Source organism: Rattus norvegicus, chromosome 1 (genome assembly GCF_036323735.1).
Source record: "Rattus norvegicus strain BN/NHsdMcwi chromosome 1, GRCr8, whole genome shotgun sequence".
Lineage (NCBI taxonomy): Eukaryota > Metazoa > Chordata > Mammalia > Rodentia > Muridae > Rattus > Rattus norvegicus.
Genome location: NC_086019.1, coordinates 84,119,436 through 84,146,245, shown reverse-complemented (window position 1 = coordinate 84,146,245; position 26,810 = coordinate 84,119,436). Strand labels below are relative to the sequence as shown.

The window sequence follows — 26,810 nt, the reverse complement described above, 5'->3', positions numbered from 1 at the left end:
GTGTGAAAGTAAGAATGTACAGTGATCATCTTGCATCTATGCATGGGAAGAAGAGACAAGGAATAGGAAGTGGAGTCATAATATAAAAACCACAAATCCTGTTCCCAGTGATATGTTTTCTCCAGCAAGACTACTCTCTCTGAAGATTCCATAGTTTCCTCAAAAGGACCACTAAGTGGGGACCAAGTTTCCAATACAAGTTTCTATAGGTGACATTTCTCGTTCACATCATATTCTGCAGCTAGCCAACATAGGCTCATTGCCTATCTTGCTCTATAACAGAAAAATACATTTAACCCAACTTCAAAGCAGCCCTGGTTCTTCATAGTCTTTGAAATGTTCAAATACATGTCAGAGATGATAGATTTGCCAATACAAAACCTGATAAATGCATCTTCTTAAGTATTGAAGTGCACCAAAACTTAAAAAGGGTGTAAAATTACTGCAGGTCAATCTACAACACTTATTTATTTTTTAAAAGTTAGATGTCTGAATTTGTTGCATACATCTATTGCCACTGTTGAGATAGATTTAGGAGGACACAGAATTCAGGGCTGTCCTCTGCTACTCGATGTGATAGCATGGCCTCCCTGAGATACAGTCTCAAAAAATAAATGAATATTAAGTCGTGGAATGATTTCTGCATGAAGAGATCTTTAAAGAATATAAACAGTGTGTGCATTATAAGGTCATTAAAATTGATATTGTCCTCTGTTATCTTCTAAGGAAGAAAAAATAAGATAGACACAAGCTTTGTCCTTCACACACACACACACACACACACACACACAAACACACACACACACACACACAAACTTTCTACTATTATACTTTGGGTATTTCTCTGAAATCTCTTATACTCTCACTCTCTTTCTTACATCCATGTCTTCCTTGTGTGTGAGCAAAAAATACTCAAGGACGTCAAGAACATGATATTATTACAGTGTATGACTAATAAACACAGATAACAAATGTTCTCTGCCACAGATAGAGTTTTTAGAACAATCCCCACTAATTAAGATTTGGTAGTTCTGTGATTTGGACATTTCTCTCTATTCCAGAAATGTGAATATATTTTAAATAAATTATGGATCCATCATTTTAATAAAGGGTAAAATGCAAGTGTATTGCTATATTTATTCATTTTTATGTGTTTTCCATATACTATTCAACCCCTTATATGGTCTATGTGTATTAGAATCACTGCTAATTGCCATCAACCTTGAAATGTGGTAGTCATATAAAAACTTTGTGATTCAATTTCAGCTCTGTCATTTAGTTAGATTTTTGCCTTAGGTAAAATTTTTCTTTTAAGATTGATTCAATCTACCTAATACTACCGATTAAATATGAGTCCAGGTCCTGAGAAAATTAGAGAACATTATGTTTAGTACAAGCAACCAGAGCCTCAGGACATATTAACTCTCCAGTTGAACAAGGAGTAATAATGGGTTCCTCTGATCTTTTTCACAGGTTTTACAAGGGTGAGATATTCTGGCCTCACATCAAAATGTCCTTTAGCATGTAACACAAGGTGATCTTTGGAGCATGCCTCACTCATTATGTACATGTTTAACATAATTTAAATAGATTCATGAATATCAGGAACATATTTGCATGGTCTTTGGGTAAAGTTATGGCTACAGTCAGGAAGGTTAAAAGAAAATTTGTCAACAAAGCAGGAAAAAGATAAATAGTTCAAGGTTGTGCTACCTTCCAGCAACAAATATCTTTTTATAAATGAGAGGTATAAACAGGCCCTTTTATTCCCAGAAACGTATGTTTATTATATTGCGATAGTTCTGATTTGCGATTGTGCTATGATGGAAAAATCATAATAAAAAAAAATCACCCATTTCTCTCCCAAATTAGGTTCCAAATGTAAAATCAACTCTCTAGTGTTATGGTTTGGTGGCAATGTTTAAAAAGAAACTAAATTTTTTCTTCTGAGATGCTATTTTCTGGTTTTCTATACATATGGAATGAGTACTGTATCTGGACAAAGTCAATGATTTCAAAAGAATAGATGGGCATCACTTTACTCTTCTTTGTCACAAAGAGAAAAAGACAGAGATCAAACATAAAATAATAAGGTTGAAATGTTTTCAGATTGGCTGTCATTTTAGCGAAACCAAAAGCTCCTTAAAACATAACACGGTGAGATTGACACCATAGAACATTCTAAGGTAGATGTTTGTAATGTGTTGAATCACTCCATGAAATTTAGGACAAGGAGAATTCACTGTTGAGAATGGGCATGTTAGCAGACCAAGTAGGAGGAACAGAAAGAGAAAGTAAAAAGGCAGAGGCAAGGTTTGCTTCTGTGTGTGCCATCTACATGCAACTGGAAGTGATGAGCCACCTTCTGGGCTGGGTGTTGCTAGCTGTCTACATCTGTGGATTGAATTCAGGTGAGGTGAAAGAGGAGATGAGGATTATAGTAGGAGAGTCCAGAGCAAGTGAGGATTGTGTACAGCTGGAGATCAACTCTCTCTGCTACCTTTTCATTCAAGCAAATCAAGAGCAGGTAGCCTTGGTTCTACTGGTGTTCAATACCTCCTTTGTTGAGTGAAAACTGATCAGGTGGCTTTACCTATGAAGGAGCCTTGGTCTCAGTATTCAGGCTGTGTTAATACATAGAGATGCAGCTCCCAGGTAGGGTCAAGTAATGACTGGTGACAGGTGCAAGTAGGGACTGGAATGCCGCCCTTAAGAAGAAAATGTTTTTCTCACTTGGCCTTAAACTATGTTCTGCTCTGTCCTGTTTCTGTGGGAGCAGTTCTCACACTCTTTTGGTAAGGGTGAGTATACTTTGATAATAAGAAGTGGGTGAATTGTTATGTGAATATTTTGAGAAGAAACCTTTGTTTAGTTGTATTTCTTTGTTTAGTCTTGCCTAAGTTCCTGGTATTGTGGGAATAATGATCTTATGGTATCTTACCAAAATGGGAATTGAAGTAATGCATATTCATATCTATATAAGGATTAATAAAGCTTGCAACTGTGTGCAGTTGCTTTGCACCCTCTGTGTCCTGGTTGTGTGCGACCATACCCAGGGGCCCCTACGGACTAGATGTTGACAAATGGCACCTGAACAGGGACCCTCAAGATAAGTCAGGATGGTCGGGTAAGGTAAGTTTATTTTATTACAGGAAATGGGACAAGATAAATATTTTATTCATCTTGCTAAGCTTAAACATCTTATAAAAGTGCAGGCAATTCATATCTCAGTCTGATTTAGAAATGTGTTTAGAGACAGCAAGAGAGTATAATCCTTGGTTCCTTGATGAGGGTACCAGAGATTCTGATATCTGGATCAAAGTTAAAGGTAATGTGGAAAAGGCTGTCAGGCAGGGAAAAAGGTTCCAATTCGTTTCTGGTCTATTTGGGCTGTTATTTTTACTGTTTTCAAGGCCATGAATGAAGAAAGGGTGATAATGACTATAGAACATGAAGCTATGCCTTCAATAATGGATTTAAATTTAGATGAGGAAGTCAAGGAAGAGATAAATATGAATAAACAAGAATTATTAACCCAGAAAGTCTGACACTACCTTTGTATGATGCTTCTGAGTCTCTTAAACAATTGTCAGGGAAGACTGATCAGTTGCAGAAAGATTTTAATTCTTTAAAACTAACTGTGCCACGAACGACACAAGCAAAAGTAAAAGTTTCATCATCTGCACTACTGCCTGAAACAGTTTTTTTTCTACATCATTTCCCGAGGATGACTTGTTAATGATAAGAATCAGATGTTGATGATGATGAATTACCTACTTTTTCTTTTCCTATAATTAGGCAAGCATTGGTTCAAAGTGTGGCCCAACCGGATGATATTGATGATATTGGTTGTTTGAAAAAGGCAATAACTTTATATGAAACATACATTAAGTTTTTTTTTCCCTTTGGCCAGTACTTTATTGACCATTCTGCATACAAAGCATTCATTATGTAGTCTGAGGAAAAGTGTTTCCATTTTCAGTTCTTTCCTGGGAGTTTAAACTTAATACCAACTACTCTGTCTTCTTTTTTTAAAGGTGTATGTATGCAGGTTTTTTTAATTTTTATTTTCTCCATCTTTATTAAATTGGGCATGTCTTCTTTACATTTCAATTGTTTTTTTTTTTCGTTTTTCTTGGTTGTTTATTTGTTTTAATTTTTGCCTTTTTAAGAATGTATTTTTCTCCATCTTTATTAACTTGTGTATTTCTTATTTACATTTCGATTGTTATTCCCTTTCCCGATTTCTCAGCCTGCAAACACACCCCTAACCAATCTCCCTACCCTTCTATACTGGTGTTCCTCTCCCCATCCTGCCCCCATTACCGCCCTTCCCCCAACAATCACATTCACTGGGGGTTCAGTCTTGGCAGGACCAAGGGCTTCCCCTTCCACTGGTGCTCTTACTAGACTATTCATTGCTACCTATGCGGTTGGAGCCAAAGGTCAGTCCATGTTTAGTCTTTGGGTAGTGGCTTAGTCCCTGGAAGCTCTGGTTGGTTGGCATTGCTGTTCATAAGGGGTCTTGAGCCCCTTGAAGCTCTTTGAGTCCTTTCACTGATTCCTTCAACGGGGGTCCCGTTCTCAGTTCAGTAGTTTGCTGCTGGCATTTGCCTATGCATTTGTTTTATTCTGGCTGTGTTTCTCAGGAGAGATCTATATCCAGTTCCTGTCACCCTGCACTTCTTTGCTTAAAAGATCTTATCTAGTCTGGTGGCTGTATATGTATGGGTCACATGTGGGGGAGGCTATGAATGGGTGTTCCTTCTGGCTCTGTTCTACTCTTTGCCTCCATATTCCCTCCCAAGGGTATTCTTGTTCCCCTTTTAAAGAAGGAGTGGAGCTTTCACAATTTGGTCATCCTTTTTGAGTTTCATGTGTTCTGTGCATCAAGGGTAGTTGGAGCATTTGGGCTAATATCCACTTATGAGTGCATACCTTGTGTATTTTTGTATGATTGGGTTACCTCACTCAAGATGATATTTTCCAGTTCCATCCGTTTGCCTATGAATTTCGCAAAGACATTGTTTTTGATAGCTGAGTAGTATTCCATTGTGTAGATATACCACATTTTCTGTATCCGTACCTCTGTTGAAGGGCATCTGGGTTCTTTCCAGCTTCTGGCTATTATAAATAAGTGTGTTGTGAACGTAGTGGAGCATGTGACTTTGTTATATGTTGGGGCATCTTTTGGGTACATGCCCAAGAGAGGTATAGCTGGGTCCTCAGGTAGTTCAATGTCCAATTTCCTGAGGAACCTCTAGACTGATTTCCAGAATGGTTGTGCCAGTCTGCAATCCCACCAACAATAGAGTAGAGTTCCTCTTTCTCTACCTTCTCGCCAGCATCTGCTGTCATCTGAGTTTTTCATCTTAGCCATTCTGACTGGTGTGAGGTGGAATCTCAGGGTTATTTTCATTTGCATTTCCCTTATGACTAAAGATGTTGAACATTTCTTTAGGCGTTTCTCAGCCATTTGGCATTCCTCATCTGTGAATTCCTTGTTTAGCTCTGAATCCCATTTTTGGATAGGCTTATTTGTCTCCCTGCCACCTAAGTTCTTGAGTTCTTTGTATATTTTGGATACAAGCCTTCTATCAGTTGTAGGATTGGTAAAGATCTTTTCCCAATGTGTTGGTTGCCATTTTTTCCTAACCACAGTGTCCCTTGCCTTACAGAAGTTTTGTAGTTTTATGAGATCCCATTTGACAATTCTTGATCTTAGAGCATAAGCCATGTGTGTTTTGTTCAGGAAATTTTCTCCAGTGCCCATGTGTTCCAGATGCTTCCCCACTTTTTCTTCTGTTAGTTTGAGTGTATCTGGTTTGATGTGGAGGTCCGTGATACACTAGGACTTAAGCTTTGTACAAGGTGATAAGAAGGGATCGATCTGCCTTCTTCTACATGCTGACCACCAGTTCAACCAGCACCATTTGCTGAAAATGCTATCTTTTTTCCATTGGGTGGTTTTGGCTCCATTGTCAAAAATGAAGTGACCATAGGTGTGTGGGTTCATTGCTGGGTCTTCGATTCTGTTCCACTGGTCTATTTACCTGTCTCTGTACCAAAACCATTCACGTTTTATCACTATTGCTCTGTAATGCAGCTTGAGTTCAGGAATAGTGATTCCCCTGGAGGTCCTTTTATTGTTGAGGATAGTTTTAGCTATCCTGGGTTTTTTTGTTATTCCAAATGAATTTCCAAGTTGTTCTGTCTAACTCTCTGAAGAATTGGTTTGGTATTTTGATGGGCATTGAATTGAATCTTCAGAGTGCTTTTGGTAAAATGGCCATTTTTAATATATCATTTCTGCCAACTCATGAGCATGGGAGATCTTTCCATCTTCTGAGATTTTCATCAATTTCTTTCTTCAGAGATTTGAAGTTCTTGTCATTATGATCTTTCAGTTGCTTGGTTGAAGTCACACCGAGGTATTTTATATCATTTGGGACTATTATGAAGGGTGTCGTTTACCTAATTTATTTCTCGGCTTGTTTCTCTTTTGTGGAGAGGAAGGCTACTGATGTATTTGAGTTAATTTCATACCTAGCCACTTTGCTGAAGGTATTTATCCAGTTTAGTAGTTCTCTGGTGGAACTTTTGGGATCACTTAAATATACTATCATATCATCTGGAAATAGTGATACTTTGACTTCTTCCTTTACTATCTGTATCAATTTGATCTCCATTTGTTGTCTGATTGTTCTGGCTAAAACCTCGAGAAATATATTGAATAAGTAGGGAGAGAGTGAGCAGCATTGTCTAGTCCCTGATTTTAGTGGGATTGCTTCAAATTTCTCTCTATTTAGTTTAATATTAGCTACTAGTTTGCTGTATATGGCTTATACTTTTTATGTTTAGGTATGGGCCTTGAATTCCTATTCTTTCCAGGGCTTTGATCATGAAGGGGTGTGGAATTTTGTCAAATGCTTTCTCAACATCTAATGAAATGATCACGTTGTTTTTATCTTTCAGTTTTTTTTATATAGTGGATTATGTTGTTGGTTTCCATATATAAATCCATCCCTGCATCCCTGGATGCATCATGATGGATGGTAGTTTTGATGTGCTCTTGGATTCGGTTTGCAAGAATTTTTTTGAGTATTTTTGCGTCAATATTCATAAGGGAAATTGGTCTGAATTTCTCTTTCTTTGTAGGGTCTTTGCGAGGTTTAGTTATACTAGTAATTGTGGCTTCATAGAAGAAATTCGGTAGCGCTCCATCTGTTTCAATTGTGTGGAATAGTTTGGAAAGTATTGGTATGGGGTCCTCTATGAAGGTCTGATAGAATTCTGTACTGAACCCATCTGGACCTGGGCTCTTTTTGGTTGGGAGACTTTTAATGACTGCTTCTATTTCATTAGGAGGTATGGGTTTGTTTCAATGGTTTATCTGTTCCTGATTTAATTTTGGTACCTGGTATCTGTCTAGGAAATTGTCCATTTCCTCCAGATTTTCAAGTTTTATTGAATATAGGCTTTTGTAGTAGGATCTGATGATATTTTGAATTCTCTCTGGCTTTGTTCTTATGTCTCCCTTTTCATTTCTGATTTTGTTAATTGGGACATATTCTCTGGGTCCTCTGGTTAGTCTGGCTAAGGTTTTTTTTATCTTGTTTATTTTAGCAAAGAACCAGCTTTTGGTTTTGTTGATTCTTTGTATAGTGCTTTTTGTTTCTACTTGGTTGATTTCAGTTTTGAGTTTGATTTTTTCCTTCCTTCTACAACTGCAGGGTGTATTTGCTTATTTTTGTTCTAGAGCTTTTAGGTGTGCTCTCAAGCTACTGCTATATGCTTTCTCCTGTTTCTTTCTGCAGGCACTCAGAGCTATGAGTTTTCCTCTTAGCACAGCTTTCATGGTGTCCCACAAGTTTGGGTATGTTGTACCTTTATTTTCATTAAATTCTAAGAAGTCTTTAATTTCGTTATTTCTTCCTTGACCAGGTTATCATTGAGAAGGATATTGTTCAACTTCCCTGTATATGTGGGCGTTCTTTCCTTATTTTTATTGAAGACTAGCTTCAGCCCATGGTGGTCTGATAAGACACATGGGATTATTTCTATCTTTCTGTGTCTGTCGATGCCTGTTTTATGACCTATTATATGGTCAATTTTTGAGAAAGTACCATGAGGTGGTGAGAAGAATGTATATCTTTTTGTTTTAGGATAGAATATTCTATAAATATCTGTTAAGTCCATTTAGTTCATGACTTCTCTTACTCTGTCTCTGTCTCTCTTTAATTTCTGTTCCCATGATCTGTCCATTGATGAGAGTGGGGTGTTGAAATCTCCTACTATTATTGTGCAAGGTGCAATGTGTGCTTTGAGCTTTAGTAACGTTTCTTTTATGTATGTTGGTGCCCTTGTATTTGGAGCATAGATATTTAGGATTGAGAATTCATCTTAGTGGATTTTTCTTTGACGAATAGGAAGTGTCCTTCCTTATCTTTTTTGATGACTTTTGGCTGAAAATCAATTTTATTCAATATTAGAATGGCTACTCCACTTGCTTCTTTAGACCATTTGCTAGGAAAGTTGTTTTCCAGCCTTTCACTCTGAGGTAGTGTCTGTCTTTGTCTCTGAGGTGTGTTCCCTGTAGGCAGCAGAATGGTGGGTCCTCATTGCGTATCCACTTTTTTTTCTTTTTATTTTCAGGGCTGGGGACCGAACCCAGGGCCTTGCGCTTGCTAGGCAAGAGCTCTACCACTGAGCTAAACCCCCAACCCCACGTATCCACTTTTTAAATCTGTGTCTTTTTATTAGGGAATTTAGTCCATTGATTTTGAGAGATATTAACGAATAGTGATTGTTGCTTCCTGTTATATTTGTATTTGGATGTGAGATTATATTTGTGTGCTTATCTTCTCTTTGTTTTGTTGCAAAACGATCAGTTTCGTGCCTTTTCTAGGGTATAGCTTGCCTCTTTGTTTTTGGCTTTACCATTTATTATCCTTTATAAGGCTAGGTTTGTAGAAAGATATTGTGTAAATTTGGTTTCGTCATGGAATATCTTGGTTTCTCTATCTATGTTAATTGAGAAGTTTGCTGGATATTGTAACTTGGGCTGGCATTTGCGTTCTTTTAAAGTCTGTATGACATCTGTCCAGGATCTTCTGGCTTTCGTATTCTCTGATAGGTAATTCTGATAGGTCTACCTTTATATTTTACTTGACATTTTGCCCTTACTGCTTTTAATATTCTTTCTCTTTTTATGCATTTCGTGTTTTGGCTATTTTGTGACAGGAGAAGTTTCTTTTCTGGTCCAATCTATTTTGAGTTCTGTATGCATCTTGTATGTTTTTGGGCATCTCTTTCTTTAGGTTAGGGAAGTTTTCTTCTATGATTTTGTTGAGGATATTTACTGGTACTTATTGTCCTTAGGTTTGATATTCTCATTGAGTCCTGGATTTCCTGTATGTTTTGGGCCAGTAGCTTTTTCCGTTTTACATTATCTTTAACAGTTGGGTCGATAATTTCTATGGAACATTCTGCTCCTGAGATTCTCTCTTCCATCTCTTGTATTCTGTTGGTGATGCTTGTATCTGTGGCTCCTTGTCTCTTCCTTTAGTTTTCTTCATCCGGTGGTATCTCCCTTTGTGTCTACACCTCCAAAGGTTTAGCTCTCCCTCCCATAGAATTTGGGTGCAGGGAGCTATTTGACCGGGTCCCTTCAGATCAGGGCAGTGTCTTGACTGCAGTGGACCTGCAGCTTGAGTGCCCCATCTTCCTGTTCCCAGAGGCCGTATACATTTCCCTCTTTGGCCAGTGATGTGGGCAAGGTTGGACAGTATATGTGTTCTCTCGTGCCCTGCAGTCTCAGGAGTGCCCAACTGTCTGGGCTGTGAGCTGTCTCTCCCACAGGTTTGGGAGCAGGGAGTTGTGGGCTGGGATCACGAGGTTCCATATATATCAAGTTTTTACCTATACTAAAATTAACATTGGAGAAAACAGTGATAAAAGAGGAAGCTAGAGGACAACTCCTGAAAATGCTTCCTTTTGAAAATGCTAATGAAGACTATGAGAGAGCATTATTACTTATAAAGGAGACTGGAGATATTAATGCTTGTATGAAGGCATGCAAGAATATCTTTTCTGAAAATGGAAAAATACATTTTTGGCCTGCCTTGATCAAGATAGAGCTATTAAATTTTATTTTAAATACTTTTCAATATTATATAAGCATTTTAGCTCAAGATGATTTGCCTTTAGAATGGATATATACTAAAGATAAATTTAGTAAAACATTAACCACTTATGAGGAACAAATTTCATTTGTTAAACAAGGAGACAAAGACCTGCAACACTGTGGTGGTAATGATTGTGCTGCTATTTTTTCCCATTAAGTAAAGATAAAATTGAATCTTTAATGCAGATGTCTGATGTTTTTCAATTAACCATGTTTTCTTAACTGGAAATATTGAATTTCATTTTCCCCATAGTAAATTGTAGGATTGCTTAGAAAACAAAAATTTGTGATAAATACACTAATTTCTATTGATCCATTACCACCTGTCTTTACTGTGTTTACTGATGACTCTAGAACCAAGAGTGATTATTGGACCAAAGATAAATCTTGGGTACAAGAATCTTCTTTTGGGTCAGTACAATAAAATTGAATGTTCGCAGTAATTAATGTATTGCAGGATTTGACTCATGATGTAAATATTATAGCTGATTCAGCTTATGTTGTGGGAGTAGTACAAAATATTGCAACTGCTGTTATTTCTACATATATGCCTACATTAAATATGTTGTTTTCACATATTAGAGGACTATTTTTATTACAAAACTCTAGAACATTTATTACACATATTAGATCACATTCAAACTTGCCAGGACGTTTAACATTTGGCAATCATATGGTAGATTAATTAGTGGCATTTGCTACCCTAGAAGAAGAACATAGTCATAATCATGCCAATGCAGGATATTTACACATTAAATATAAGATTCCCTATTCTCAAGCGAAACAAATTATTGCTAATTGTCTTATTTGTAAGCCTTTACATATAAGATGTATTCTGTCTAGCACTAATCCCAGAGGAATACAACCTAATGAATTGTGGAAAATGGATGTAACCCATATTTTGTGTTTGGCCCCCTTTCATATACACATGTAAGCATAGATGCTTTTTCAAAATTTTATGAGCTATGTCATTTGCCTGGAGAACACACTGTCCATGTTATACAGCATCTATTGGAAATGTTTGGTGTTACAGGACTACCCTCTAAAATTAAAACTGATAATGTACCAGCGTATATTTCTAAAAATTTAAACAATTTTGTCAACAATATCATATTGTATATATTACTGATATAGAATATAATTCACAAGACAAGCTTTTCTTGAAAGAGAACACCATACCCTGAAACAACAAATTACAAAATTTAAAAGGAGGAAAAGAGATGACTTTATACAGCTTGAATAGAGTTTTGCAGACTAATCACAGAGCTATATTGACACAATCATTATTTCTTATTAATTTTCTTAATTTACCACAAGGTGAGGTTTTATCAAGAGCAGATAGACACTTTATTGATCTTCCCCCTCAAGGCATGGAACAGCCAGTATAGATAAAAACTGCCCAAGCTGCTGAATGACAGGGAGGTACATTACTGGATTTAGGTAGGGGATAGGGTTTTGTCTCATTTCAGGATGTGATACAATTCTGGATATGCAAGAGATGGATCCAAGCATGGACTGATAAGATCTGAGCCCTAACCCCAGAGGAATCCAATTAAACCAGCTGTATTTTCTCCTGATGGAAGTCCTTCAGAGATCAAGGAGTTGTCCTCCATTACTAAGGCCATGAATTCTCTTAAGGTTGATAAACAACAATTGCAAAGGATATGTGCAGTGACAACCCCATTTCCTATGTGGGGTCAGGTGAAGCATTTAACCACTGAAGGACAAAAACTTGTTGTCTTGTATGAGAAAGTCCTTTACTGCTGAGCATTTACTTTTAGCAATGTGTACTTTACTCACAGTATCTTCTCCTGAGGCCAATGTGAGTTATTGGGCTTATACTCCTAATCCACCTTTATTTGAGCCTGCTACTTGGGGGGAAACAGATGTGGTATTATACACCACTCCAAATATTTTTCATCTCCTTGGAATATTTTGACTAATTTGAATAAGCATGATGGAGCTTTGTATAATTTTACTCATGCTGGCTCAAAGATGCTTTTATGTTTAGGACAGAAACCATGCCTATAAATGTGCTATCAAACAAAATTGGCTATTACCAGGAACAAATGTTTCAGTCTCCAGGACTTGCTTGCAGCAATTGATAGCTTTGTCTATAAACCAAAATTGAAATAACATTTTATTTTTTAGCGAATCAGTATATTGTGCTCAATTTACTTATGTAGGCTTAAAATATTGCTCATTCATTTGGAACATGCCTTGGCATGTTTGGAAAAATTATTCTAAATAAATGGATAAATTGGGGTCCTTATGGTCAATTTATTAATACATGTTCAGAATAGAATGTTATCACTTGTGATTTATCTAGTGTTACCAGGACGAACATAGAGGAGAATCACACCTTAATGGATCCTTGCTGATGGAATAGGGAGGTGGTGGCATTGCTGATAATTGACTGGCCTCTGTGGAAGATTCTACTGTGTTTCAGACTCATTTGTGGAAGACTGCTGCTGCATTAAAAGAAGTTGTCCTTGCTAATGGAAGCTTTTCAGGGACTGCTCAATCTGACTCTCAGTATAATTTTACCACATTTAAGAAAGAAAAGGTTACTACTTGTATTTCTATGCCATATTTGTTTTTAATAGGCAGATTTAATTTTACTAATGGATTTGCTTGTATTAACTGTCATTTGTATTCATGTATTAATTCATCTATTCAGTTTGATATGAATCAAGATTCTGTTATGATTATTCACCAAAATTATATGTACGGATGCCTGTTAATTTTGGACGTCATTGGTCTCAAGATTCTCTTAATCATGTGATTATTGAATTTTTAATAATATGCTGAAGAGAAGTAAAGAATTTTTGGAGTCATTGAGCTACTATTTTAAGACTTATTTCTGTTGATACTTTGGCAGCAGTTTCCAGCATAGCCTTAAGAACACCTATTTAGACAAAACATTTTGCTGAAGTCTAGCATAAAGATTCACATGACTTATGGATAGAGCAAGCTAAAATTGATAGTAAACTTCAACATCAAGTAAACATTTTAAAACAAACAGTATAATGGGTCATAAGATGTTATTTATTGAAAAATACATGGATTTAAAATGTGATTAAAATTCTACTACTTTTTGTGTTACTGAATATATGTATAATTATGGAGAACGTGATTGGAAGTTAATTCAAGCCTATTTAGAAGATAATGATAGTGCTACCAAAGTAATTAATGCCTTGAAATATGATGTTCGAATGTCTTTTTTAAACAGCTAGAAGATACTAGCCCTGAGGAAATAGCTAAATTATTTACTGATCAACTGACTACATTGGATCCCAAATATTGGCCTCAAAGTTTTTTTTCCATAGCTTGGGAGGAGCTAGTTCTGCCATAATATTATATGTATTATTTAATATGTTGCTTTATTTTTCATGTTTAAACCCCTTCAATGTTTAAATGTTTCTATGTTTTAGAAAGTGTTACTTTTAAAACAAAAGAAAAGAGAAGGAATATTTAAGACAAAGAGTTGCAGCTCCCAGGCAGGGTCAAGTAATGGCTGTTGACAGGTACAAATAAGGGCTAGAATGCCGCCCTTGAGAAGAAAATGTTTTTTTCACTTGGCATTAAACTATGTTCTGCTCTGTTCTGTTACTGTGGAAGCAGTTCTCACACTCTCTTGGTAATGGTGTGTATACTTTGACAATAAGAATAGGTGTGATTTGTTACGTGAATATTTTGAGAAGAAACCTTTGTTTAGTTGTATTTCTTTGTTTAGTCTTTCTTTAGTTGTTCCTGGTATTGTGGGAATAATGATCTTATGGTATCTTGCCAAAATGGAAATTGAAATAATGCATATTCATATCTATATAAGGATTAATGAAGCTTGCAAATGTGTGCAGTTGCTTCTGCCTTTGCTCTGCACACCCTGTGTCCTGATTGTGTGCGAGCGTACCTAGAGGCCCCAACGCACTAGACGTTGAAAATACTGCAACAAAAATTTTAATGAAAGATGGGGAATATAATTAACTGATTTGGAAACTTCTGAAAGGTCTGGTGTTAACAAAGCAATGTCTAAAATAGTTTAGGGACTCAGTCTTTTTTTTAAGATAATTTATTAATGTTCTTTTAGCTGGCTGTTCACTGACAGTCTTTATAAGTTTCGAGTGCACATGGCATTCTGAAGTGCTCTTACATTGTCTGGTTGTACCAGTCTGAGTAAGTTCTCTGAGGTTATTATTCTGTTCATATAAAGTAGAAAAATAACTCTGCTATATGGACTCTTTTGGTTATTCATATTATTAGCATGCAAAATAATATTTTTTGTTAGCATCATGTTTTCTATAATGTGAATTTGTATGAGTTGTAAATTATAAGGCATTTAAATAACATGACTAATATTTACGTATAAGTATTATGAAGTATAACGTTTGTTACATAATGTGACAATTGTCTATCACTCTCAAAATAAGCTCATAAAACTTAGTATTATGAGCACATCATTTTGTATTTTTCATGCCTCCTTGGTTTTTGTCAATATTCTTCCATCACTGGCCTCCTGTGTGCCTCTGTTCTCTTTTGTAAACCTCCTTACTCTTCTCAATAGATGTCTTTATGATTTCATGTCAGGTATAATCTGGATGGGGATTAATTATGTTTCTCAACTTAAGATGATCTACTGTCACACGGAAGACAAGACTATTGTAGATGATTCTGTGATGACTTATATAGTTTACATTACTATCTGGGCAAACTTGGGAAAAGTTATCTTGATTATATTAAGTATAACAGAAGGATATATCCTTAATGTACATGACACCAATGACTTGACTTGGCTTATGGACTGAAAAAAAATAAGAAAGGGTAGCTAAGAACAAATATATATCTCTTTCTGTTTCACAATTCTAGGTCCAGTGTGACCAACATAATATATAGATATCAGAAAATTTTCATTATTTGTTTTTGGAATATGAGATTGTTTAATCCATTTGACTATAAGTGTAATGATTTCAGAACCACAACTGCACACAAAGAATATAAACAAACTCATTTAGAAAGGATCAGTTAATCACAATTTTCCAGAAGATATCTGTTGCACTTTGAGTTGGCATCAGTCTGGGTCTGAAGTACTAGAGACAATTACAATCCGGATTTATGAGAAAATCCTCCTAACTTTTGACTTCACTTTTCCCCCATGCCCTAGGTTCCTTACATATGGCTAACATTTGCTATGACACCATTAATCCAACTGCAATATTCTCCTAATTCCCAATAAATAAACTTGTCTCTCAGAGAATATTTACTCAGGTGAAAGCTGTTGGACAACAATATGTGGTTAGAATATGAATTGTTCTTAATATTGTCGCTGAATCTATCCTAATATATAGGGGAGATATTTGGAAAAGAGCTCTCATCTGAGAAGGTAGAACTTCCTGGCTTTCAATACCTTGGCATGACATTTCCAGGGTAGATATTCAATACTAATTTGATATGAAATTATGGAAGGTTGTCCTGTATTCCATAATTATTCAGGACATGCAGTGTTTGGGAGAAGGCTTACATTTAGCACATTCATTTCAACTTTCAGAATTGTTCTTTCATTTTCATCCTCCAAAAGCATAAGGCAACTAACTTAGCATCTTAATTATTAGCCTCAACCCCTTATAAAGTGCCCTTCATCATGGAGCAATACATTGTGAGAAGAAACAGATAAGCTGCTGCTTCTGCTGTGACTGTTAACAGGATAAAGAATATTTGTGGAGGCAGTGGGGAGCTTGGAGAGATATTTTGGAAAACTGGGAAAGTAAAAGCAGATGATTAAAAATGATTCTAGAGTATGAATTGTAGAAATGAATTTGTTTCACTGTTAATGGAACTCCACTGAGGAAATCACTGTCTTTTAGAGATTTGCTGATATTTTTTTCATAAGTAGGAAAGACAGAGATTGACACCAGCTGCACATGAATGGAAATGAGGTCATAGAGAGATATTCTGGGAGTCACAAAGCAAAGCAAGAGATTTATTTTTTCCAGGTAAAGAAAGAAAAGATATGTTGTAGTTACTGTGTGTTAATGTGATGCTATTGGGGACCTTTTGTACCCAATACAACTCAAACACCAAGTCATTGTAGCAAAGAGCAGTTAATTTTAATCAGGCCATTATTAATCTATCTAGGATGCTGAAGTTCAACCATAAGCCAGAATGCTATACTATCTCAAAATCAATAATTATCTGTGCCAAATTATAGTTACATATCCCACCAATCAGTATTCAGACACTGAACTTTCCTGAAAACATTGCTTTGTGGTACTGATTTTTTTCCCATTGGTTGGTTTGATTGACTGTGACTGAGTATCATGCCCATGATTTATGTTTCAACTTGTCAACCAGAATGTTTCTCATCCAGGGAGTTCTTGGGAACTTAAAACTTGTTTGCCTCCTATTCAAAAATAGTTTTATTAAAAGTTGATTCAGTTAGGTTCCTTCTAACATTGATAAAACACTGACACTGACCTGCTGAGAAAGAAATTGAGGGAAATGCCCTTCACAATAGTCACAAATAATCTTAGATATTGTGGTGTGACTCTAATCAAGAAAGTGAAAGACTTTTACGAGAAGAATCTCATGCCTCTGACCAAGAATTTGAAGAATGTATGAGAAGATGGAATGACTTCCCATGCTTAAAAATCGGTAAGATTAACATAGTGAAAATGGCCATGTTACCAAAAGCAAAGTATAGATTCAATGACATTCCCATCAAAATTCCAACACAGATTTTTGACTCAGATGCCAGCTATAGCTGGCAGGCAGTTGTACATTTTCCAGAATTTTCATTACATGCCTCTGCAGTCGACTTGACATGGGTTCCACTAAGCTCTTCTGAGTTGCTAGCTGTCCACACATGTCATGGCCATAATCTGCCATCATGGTGAAACTCGCAAAGGCTGGAAAAACCAAGAACATGGCTCCTCCTCCAAAGGTGGTGGAAGAAAATACTAGGAGGAAGAAATGTCAGAACAGGAAGATGACAGCAGTGGAGAAGAGGAGGTTGTTATCCCTCAGAAAAACAGCAAAAAGGCTACCACAATTTCCAGCAAAGAGGTGGTTGTTTCATGCACAAGAAAGGCTGCAGTTATCACACCAGCTAAGAAAGCAGCTGTTAACACAGGCAAAAAAGTCAGCAACTACACAAGCCAAGGAAGTAGTTAAACCAGCCAAATTAATTTCAATACCTGTTAAGAAGGAGACACACAAGCAATAACATTGTTGCCAACTCCTGTTTAAAAGGGAGCGTCAGTCCGGCCAATATGACTGAGAATGGTAAGAATACCAAGAAGGAAGACATTGATGAGGATTAATATGAAGTGGATGAAGATGACAGCGCTGAGGATGAAGATGTTGAGGAAGCAGATGATTTTGAGCCACCGATAATAAAAGGAGTGAAGCCAACAAAGGCAGCTTCTGTTACCTCTGTCTCAGAGGATGAAGATGAGGAAGATGATGATGACAGTGAAGAATATGATGATGAAAAAAAGGAGGAGGATGACTCCAAGGAAGAAATTATGGAAATCATGCCAGCCAAAATAAGATAGCGCCTGCAAAAGCAGTTCCTGTGAATGCGAAGAGTGTTGCTGAGGAGGATGATGACAAGGGAGAGGATTAAGATGAAGAAGAAGACCCGCGGATCCCAGCCCGCAGCAGCTCTCTGCTCCCAGACCCGGTGAGAGAGAGACCCAACCGCCTGGTCAGGGGGGCACTCCTGAGGCTGCAGAGCGGAAGAGACCACCAACACTGCTCACCCCTGCCCACATCCCTGGCCCAAGAGGAAACTGTATAAGGCCTCTGGGGTCCCGTGGGGGAGGGCCCAGGAGCGGCAGGACACCTGCCTGAGACACCGCCGGAACCTGAAAGAAACAGACCGGATAAACAGTTCTCTGCACCCAAATCCCGTGGGAGGGAGAGCTAAACCTTCAGAGAGGCAGACAAGCCTGGGAAACCAGAAGAGACTGCTCTCTGCACACACATCTCGGACGCCAGAGGAAAAAGCCAAAGACCATCTGGAACCCTGGTGCACTGAAGCTCCCGGAAGGGGCGGCACAGGTCTTCCTGGTTGCTGCCGCTGCAGAGAGCCCCTGGGCAGCACCCCACGAGTGAACTTGAGCCTAGGGACCACAGGTAAGACCAAATTTTCTGCTGCAAGAAAGCTGCCTGGTGAACTCAAGACACAGGCCCACAGGAACAGCTGAAGACCTGTAGAGAGGAAAAACTACACGCCCGAAAGCAGAACACTCTGTCCCCATAAGTGACTGAAAGAGAGGAAAACAGGTCTACAGCACTCCTGACACACAGGCTTATAGGACAGTCTAGCCACTGCAGAAATAGCAGAACAAAGTAACACTAGAGATAATCTGATGGCGAGAGGCAAGCGCAGGAACCCAAGCAACAGAAACCAAGACTACATGCCATCATCGGAGCCCAATTCTCCCACCAAAACAAACATGGAATATCCAAACACACCACAAAAGCAAGATCTAGTTTCAAAATCATATTTGATCATGATGCTGGAGGACTTCAAGAAAGACATGAACACACTTAGGGAAACACAGGAAAACATTAATAAACAAGTAGAAGCCTACAGAGAGGAATCACAAAAATCCCTGAAAGAATTTCAGGAAAACACAATCAAACAGTTGAAGGAATTAAAAATGGAAATAGAAGCAATCAAGAAAGAACACATGGAAACAACCCTGGATATAGAAAACCAAAAGAAGAGACAAGGAGCTGTAGATACAAGCTTCACCAACAGAATACAAGAGATGGAATAGAGAATCTCAGGAGCAGAAGATTCCATAGAAATCATTGACTCAACTGTCAAAGATAATGTAAAGCCGAAAAAGCTACTGGTCCAAAACATACAGGAAATCCAGGACTCAATGAGAAGATCAAACCTAAGGATAATAGGTATAGAAGAGAGTGAAGACTCCCAGCTCAAAGGACCAGTAAATATCTTCAACAAAATCATAGAAGAAAACTTCCCTAACCTAAAAAAAGAGATACCCATAGACATACAAGAAGCCTACAGAACTCCAAATAGATTGGACCAGAAAAGAAACACCTCCCATCACATAATTGTCAAAACACCAAACACAAAAAATAAAGAAAGAATATTAAAAGCAGTAAGGGGAAAAGGTCAAGTAACATATAAAGGGAGACCTATCAGAATCACACCAGACTTCTCGCCAGAAACTATGAAGGCCAGAAGATCCTGGACTGATGTCATACAGACCCTAAGAGAACAGAAATGCCAGCCCAGGTTACTGTATCCAGCAAAACTCTCCATTAACATTGATGGAGAAACCAAGATATTCCATGACAAAACCAAATTTACACAATATCTTTCTACAAATCCAGCACTACAAAGGATAATAAATGGTAAAGCCCAACATAAGGAGGCAAGCTATACCCTAGAAGAAGCAAGAAACTAATCGTCTTGGCAACAAAACAAAGAGAATGAAATCACACAAACATAGCCTCACATCCAAATATGAATATAAAGGGAAACAATAATCACTATTCCTTAATATCTCTCAATATCAATGGCCTCAACTCCCCAATAAAAAGACATAGATTAACAAACTGGATACACAACGAGGACCCTGCATTCTGCTGCCTACAGGAAACACACCTCAGAGACAAAGACAGACACTACCTCAGAGTGAAAGGCTGGAAAACAACTTTCCAAGCAAATGGTCAAAAGAAGCAAGCTGGAGTAGCCATTCTAATATCAAATAATATCAATTTCCAACTAAAAGTCATCAAAAAAGATAAGGAAGGACACTTCATATTCATCAAAGGAAAAATCCACCAAGATGAACTCTCAATCCTAAATATCTATGCCCCAAATACAAGGGCACCTACATACGTAAAAGAAACCTTACTAAAGCTCAAAACACACATTGCACCTCACACAATAATAGTGGGAGATTTCAACACCCCACTCTCATCAATGGACAGATCATGGAAACAGAATTTAAACAGTGATGTTGACAGACTAAGAGAAGTCATGATCCAAATGGACTTAACGGATATTTATAGAACATTCTATCATAAAGCAAAAGGATTTACCTTCTTCTCAGCTCCTCATGGTACTTTCTCCAAAATTGACCATATAATTGGTCAAAAAACAGGCCTCAACAGGTACAGAAAGATAGAAATAATCCCATGCGTGCTATCGGACCACCACGGCCTAAAACTGGTCTTCAATAACAATAAAGGAAGAATGCCCACATATACGTGGAAATTGAACAATGCTCTACTCAATGATAACCTGGTCAAGGAAGAAATAAAGAAAGAAATTAAAAACTTTTTAGAATTTAATGAAAATGAAGATACAACATACTCAAACTTATGGGACACAATGAAAGCTGTGCTAAGAGGAAAACTCATAGCGCTGAGTGCCTGCAGAAAGAAACAGGAAAGAGCATATGTCAGCAGCTTGACAGCACACCTAAAAGCTCTAGAACAAAAAGAAGCAAATACACCCAGGAGGAGTAGAAGGCAGGAAATAATCAAACTCAGAGCTGAAATCAACCAAGTAGAAACAAAAAGGACCATAGAAATAATCAAAAGAACCAAAAGTTGGTTCTTTGAGAAAATCAACAAGATATATAAACCCTTAGCCAGACTAACGAGAGGACACAGAGAGTGCGTCCACATTAACAAAATCAGAAATGAAAAGGGAGACATAACTACAGATTCAGAGGAAATTCAAAAAATCATCAGATCTTACTATAAAAACCTATATTCAACAAAATTTGAAAATATTCAGGAAATGGAAAATTTCCTAGACAGATACCAGGTATCGAAGTTAAATCAGGAACAGATAAACCAGTTAAACAACCCCATAACTCCTAAGGAAGTAGAAGCAGTCATTAAAGGTCTCCCAACCAAAAAGAGCCCAGGTCCAGACGGGTTTAGTGCAGAATTCTATCAAACCTTCATAGAAGACCTCATACCAATATTATCCAAACTATTCCACAAAATTGAAACAGATGGAGCACTACCGAATTCCTTCTATGAAGCCACAATTACTCTTATACCTAAACCACACAAAGACACAACAAAGAAAGAGAACTTCAGACCAATTTCCCTTATGAATATCGACGCAAAAATACTCAATAAAATTCTGGGAAACCGAATTCAAGAGCACATCAAAACAATCATCCACCATGATCAAGTAGGCTTCATCCCAGGCATGCAGGGATGGTTTAATATACGGAAAACCATCAACGTGATCCATTATATAAACAAACTGAAAGAACAGAACCACATGATCATTTCATTAGATGCTGAGAAAGCATTTGACAAAATTCAACACCCCTTCATGATAAAAGTCCTGGAAAGAATAGGAATTCAAGGCCCATACCTAAACATAGTAAAAGCCATATACAGCAAACCAGTTGCTAACATTAAACTAAATGGAGAGAAACTTGAAGCAATCCCACTAAAATCAGGGACTAGACAAAGCTACCCACTCTCTCCCTACTTATTCAATATAGTTCTTGAAGTTCTAGCCAGAGCAATCAGACAACAAAAGGAGATCAAAGGGATACAGATTGGAAAAGAAGAGGTCAAAATATCACTATTTGCAGATGACATGATAGTATATTTAAGTGATCCCAAAAGTTCCACCAGAGAACTACTAAAGCTGGTAAACAACTTCAGCAAAGTGGCTGGGTATAAAATTAACTCAAATAAATCAGTTGCCTTCCTCTATACAAAAGAAAAACAAGCCGAGAAAGAAATTAGGGAAACGACACCCTTCATAATAGACCCAAATAATATAAAGTACCTCGGTGTGACTTTAACCAAGCAAGTAAAAGATCTGTACAATAAGAACTTCAAGACACTGAAGAAAGAAGTTGAGGAAGACCTCAGAAGATGGAAAGATCTCCCATGCTCATGGATTGGCAGGATTAATATAGTAAAAATGGCCATTTTACCAAAAGCAATCTACAGATTCAATGCAATCCCCATCAAAATACCAATCCAATTCTTCAAAGAGTTAGACAGAACAATTTGCAAATTCTTCTGGAATAACAAAAAACCCAGGATAGCTAAAGCTATCCTCAACAATAAAAGGACTTCAGGGGGAATCACTATCCCTGAACTCAAGCAGTATTACAGAGCAATAGTGATAAAAACTGCATGGTTTTGGTACAGCGACAGACAGACAGACCAATGGAATAGAATTGAAGACCCAGAAATGAACCCACACACCTATGGTCACTTGATTTTGACAAAGAAGCCAAAACCATCCAATGGAAAAAAGATAGCATTTTCAGCAAATGGTGCTGGTTCAACTGGAGGGCAACATGTAGAAGAATGCAGATCGATCCATGCTTATCACCCTGTACAAAGCTTAAGTCCAAGTGGATCAAGGACCTCCACATCAAACCTGACACACTGAAACTAATAGAAGAAAAACTAGGGAAACATCTTGAACACATGGGCACTGGAAAAAATTTCCTGAACAAAACACCAATGGCTTATGCTCTAAGATCAAGAATCGACAAATGGGATCTCATAAAACTGCAAAGCTTCTGTAAGGCAAAGGACACTGTGGTTAGGACAAAACGGCAACCAACAGATTGGGAAAAGATCTTTACCAATCCTACAACAGATAGAGGCCTTATATCCAAAATATACAAAGAACTCAAGAAGTTAGACCGCAGGGAAACAAATAACCCTATTAAAAAATGGGGTTCAGAGCTAAACAAAGAATTCACAGCTGAGGAATGCCGAATGGCTGAGAAACACCTTAAGAAATGTTCAACATCTTTAGTCATAAGGGAAATGCAAATCAAAACAACCCTGAGATTTCACCTCACACCAGTGCGATTGGCTAAGATAAAAAACTCAGGTGACAGCAGATGCTGGCAAGGATGTGGAGAAAGAGGAACACTCCTCCATTGTTGGTGGGATTGCAGACTGGTAAAACCATTCTGAAAATCAGTCTGGAGGTTCCTCAGAAAATTGGACATTGAACTGCCTGAGGATCCAGCTATACCTCTCTTGGGCATATACCCAAAAGATGCCTCAACATATAAAAGAGACACGTGCTCCACTATGTTCATCGCAGCCTTATTTATAATAGCCAGAAACTGGAAAGAACCCAGATGCCCTTCAACAGAGGAATGGATACAGAAAATGTGGTACATCTACACAATGGAATATTACTCAGCTATCAAAAACAACGAGTTTATGAAATTCGTAGGCAAATGGTTGGAACTGGAAAATATCATCCTGAGTGAGCTAACCCAATCACAGAAAGACATACATGGTATGCACTCATTGATAAGTGGCTATTAGCCCAAATGCTTGAATTACCCTAGATCCCTAGAACAAACGAAACTCAAGATGGATGATCAAAATGTGAATGCTTCACTCCTTCTTTAAATGAGGAAAAAGAATACCCTTGGCAGGGAAGGGAGAGGCAAAGATTAAAACAGAGACTGAAGGAACACCCATTCAGAGCCTGCCCCACATATACAGCCACCCAATTAGACAAGATGGATGAAGCAAAGAAGTGCAGACCGACAGGAGCCGGATGTAGATCGCTCCTGAGAGACACAGCCAGAATACAGCAAATACAGAGGCGAATGCCAGCAGCAAACCACTAAACTGAGAATAGGTCCCCTATTGAAGGAATCAGAGAAAGAACTGGAAGAGCTTGAAGGGGCTCAAGACCCCAAAAGTACAACAATGCCAAGCAACCAGAGCTTCCAGGGACTAAGCCACTACCTAAAGACTATACATGGACTGACCCTGGACTCTGACCCCATAGGTAGCAATGAATATCCTAGTAAGAGCACCAGTGGAAGGGGAAGCCCTGGGTCCTGCTAAGACTGAACCCCCAGTGAACTAGTCTATGGGGGGAGGGCGGCAATGGGGGGAGGGTTGGGAGGGGAACACCCATAAGGAAGGGGAGGGGGGAGGGGGATGTTTGCCCGGAAACCGGGAAAGGGAATAACACTCGAAATGTATATAAGAAATACTCAAGTTAATAAAAAAAAAAGATGAAGAAGAAGATGATGATGAAGAGGAGGAATATGAGGAAGTTGAGGAGGGAGATGAAGAGGAGGAAAAACCTGATAAATTAGCACCTGCAAAATGGAAGAAGGATAGACCAGACAGATGCCCTGAAGCCAAAAAACAAAATGTAAGAGGCTCAGAACCAACTACACCTTTCAGTCTGTTCATTGGAAACCTTAATCCAAACAAGTCTGTTGCTGAATTAAAAGTTGCCATATGTGAACTTTTTACTAAAAATGTCCTTGTTCTTGTGGATATTAGAAATGGTACAAATATGAAGTTCGATTATGTGAACTTTGAGTCTGTTGAAGACCTAGAAAAGTCTTTGGATCTCACTGGTTTAAAAGTGTTTGGTAATGACATTGAACTAGAAAAAACAAAAGGAAGAGATAGTAAGAAAGTTAAAGCTGCAAGAACATTTTTGGCCAAAAACCTCTCTTTCAACATCACCGAGGACGAACTAAAAGAAGTGTGCGAGGATGCCATGGAGAACAGATTACTCAGCCAGGATGGGCAAAGTGAAAGAACTGTGTGCATTGAATTTAAGGCTGAGGCAGATGTAGAGAAAAACTTGGAAGAAAATCGGGGGGCAGAAATTGAAGGATGACCTGTTTCACTCTACTACACTGGAGAGAAAGGACAAAGGCAAGAAAGAACTGCAAAGAATAGCACTTCGAGTGGTGAATCAGAGACTTTTATTTTAAGTAACTTCCTACAGTGCAACAGAAGAAACTCTTAAGGAAGTATTTCAGAAAGCAATTTCTATTAAAGTGCCCAGAACTCACATGGCAAATCTAAAATTTATAGAATTTGCTTATGTGAAGATGCTAAAGGAGCCTGAAATTCTTGTAATTAAGTGAAAATTCAGGGCAGAGCAATCAGGCTGGAGTTGCAAGGACCCAGGGGATATCTTAATTCAAGAATTCAGCAATCCAAAACTCTGTCAAAGATCTGTTTGAGGATACCACTGAAGAGATCTTAGAAAGAATCATTTGAGGTCTTTGTTCACACAAGAATAGTCACTGATTTGGAAACTACTTTTTCTAAATTGCTCGGTTTTCTAGATTTTCATACTGAAGAAGATGTCAAAGCTGCCAAGGAGGCTATGGAAGATGGAGAAATTGATGGAAAGAAAGTTATCTTTGACTGGGCCAAACCTACGGTAGGAGGTGGCTTTGTTGGTCAAGGTTGAGGCAGAGGAAGACTTGGAGGCAGAAAAGGCTGCTGAGGTGGCAGAGGAGAAGGGGGAGACTTCAATCCACAAGGAAAGAAGACAAAGTTTGAATAGTTCCTTCCATCTCATTTTTCCCTCTTTCTTTAAAGAAAGGACTGTGGGTTTTTTACTCTGTTATCTGTCCAAAGACAGAGCTTTCTTTCTTTCTTTTTTTTTTATTCGGAGCTGGGGACCAAACCCAGGACCTTGTGCTTGCTAGGCAAGCGCTCTACCACGGAGCTAAATCCCCAACCCCAAGACAGAGCTTTCTAAGTATATTCCAAGATAGGAAAGATCCAAAACCCTTGTGGCCAGAAAAATATTCCAACACAAATGTTTTGCAAGCTTTTAAATAAATTAACATCTTCATTTTAAAAAAAACAGAGCCTACCTCATATGGGTATACAGCATATATATATATATATATATATATATATATATATATATATATATATATATATATATATATATCCCAAAACTGCACAAGATTGATAAAGCTAATAAATGCATGCTGACAAGAGCCTGATATAGCTGTATCCTGACAGACACAGGCAGGGCATGTCATATACAGAGGTGAATGCTAGCAGCAAACCATTGAACTGAGAATGAGATCCCTATTGGAGTAATTAAAGAAAGGATTGGAAGAACTGTAGGGGCTTGCAATCCCATAAGAACAAGAAAGCCAACCAATCAGAGTTCCCAGGGAATAAACCACTACCCAAAGACTATACATGGACTGACCTATGGCTCCAATGTCATATATAGCTGAGGATGGCCTTGTTAGGCAGGAATGGAAGGAGAAGCTCTTGGTCCTGCCAAGGCTGGACACCCAGGTGTAGGGGAATGTCATGGGGACAGGAAGGGGAAGGGAATGGGGATGGGAACACCCTTATAGAAGAAGTGGAGGGGGATGAGGTAGGTTCTTATGTCCAGCAAACAAGGAAAGGAAATAATATTTGAAATGTAAAATTAAAAACTAACAAAAAAAGCAAAAAACTGGGATAGCTAAAACAATTTTTTTTGATAGAAGAACTTCTGGGGGTATCATCATACCTGTTCTCCACCTTTCCTACAGAGAAATAATTATAAAAACCACATGATATTCACATAAAAATAGGCAGATCAATGAAATTTAAGTGAGGAAACAGAACTAAGCCCACACGCCTATGGACTCTGGATGTTTGACAAAGAAAGCCCAAACGATGCAATGGAAAAAAAGAGAATATTTGCAAGAAATGCTACTGCTCTAATTGTAAATCTTCTTATTAAAAAATGAAAATAGATCCACATTTCTCACCCTACACAATACACTAGTCAAAGTGGATCAAATGCCTCAATATCAAACTCAATATACTAAAC

The 26,810-nt window shown here is 37.8% G+C and overlaps 1 pseudogene; it reads left to right on the top strand.

The window, feature by feature from the left end:
• Nucleotides 1-25,635, top strand: part of Ncl-ps3 (nucleolin, pseudogene 3) — a 415,248-nt pseudogene extending 389,613 nt beyond the window's left edge.
• Nucleotides 25,636-26,810: the final 1,175 nt, after the last annotated feature.